At 42.7% G+C, this 837-nt stretch overlaps 1 protein-coding gene across 3 annotated transcripts in view; it reads right to left on the reverse strand.

Moving 5' to 3' along the window:
• Positions 1-837, reverse strand: part of LOC123987526 (aminoacylase-1-like) — a 19,913-nt gene that overhangs the window by 7,831 nt on the left and 11,245 nt on the right. The window lies entirely within an intron of this gene.

The raw sequence follows: 837 nt of genomic DNA on the forward strand, positions 1-837 counted from the left end.
TGTTAAAATCACCAACAATAACCACACAGTCAAAGTCAATACAGATTATAGACAGCAGTTCACCAAAGTCATCAAAAAAGTTTGCACAGTATTTAGGGAGCCTGTAGATATTCAGAAAAATAGCTCTAGAAGAGGAATTCAGGAATTCCCATAAGACTTCTTTTTGCATTGGAGGGAGTCATTAAACAAAATGGCAACTCCACCTCCTCTCTTATGCACTCTAGCTTCACTCATAAAACTGAACTTGGGAGGGGTAGACTCGATAAGGACAGCTGCACTGTTATCTTGGTCCAACCAAGTTTCAGTTAAAAACATGAAATTAAGATTGTGAGTTATTATAAAATCATTCATTAAAAATGTTTTTCCTGCCAAAGACCTAACGTTTAACAAAGCTAAATTTAGTGTGTTAAAAACATTATCTGGCCTGGAATTAATACTAAATTAGCAGGATCTGTTGAGTTCTTCCTGTTTCTTAACACATTCACCATGCTTTTCCTGTTACCTATCAAGACAGGGATGGAGAAGACTACCAGCACACTGGGCCCCAGCTTGTCCTGGGAAGAGTCATGAGTGCTATTTTCCTTGTAGCCTGGACCCAGCACATATCAGACAGAGCTTACTGGGCTTTTTCGCCATTGCGGAGCGGGAAGGCGGGTTGTGCGCTGTATTTGTGACACATGTGTCAAACCTGGAGGACTTAGAACCAGTGGTGGAGGTGGACGGTGAGGGGCGGTTTAGGGTAGAGAAAATGGGAGTAGAGCGAGGAAAGCTGCGGGGAGTAAATTTGGTCCTAGCTCTAACCAGGTCTTCCATGTGATCAGTGAAGTCCAACAGGGG

The sequence above is a fragment of the Micropterus dolomieu genome, linkage group LG18 (assembly GCF_021292245.1).
Source record: "Micropterus dolomieu isolate WLL.071019.BEF.003 ecotype Adirondacks linkage group LG18, ASM2129224v1, whole genome shotgun sequence".
Taxonomy (NCBI): domain Eukaryota; kingdom Metazoa; phylum Chordata; class Actinopteri; order Centrarchiformes; family Centrarchidae; genus Micropterus; species Micropterus dolomieu.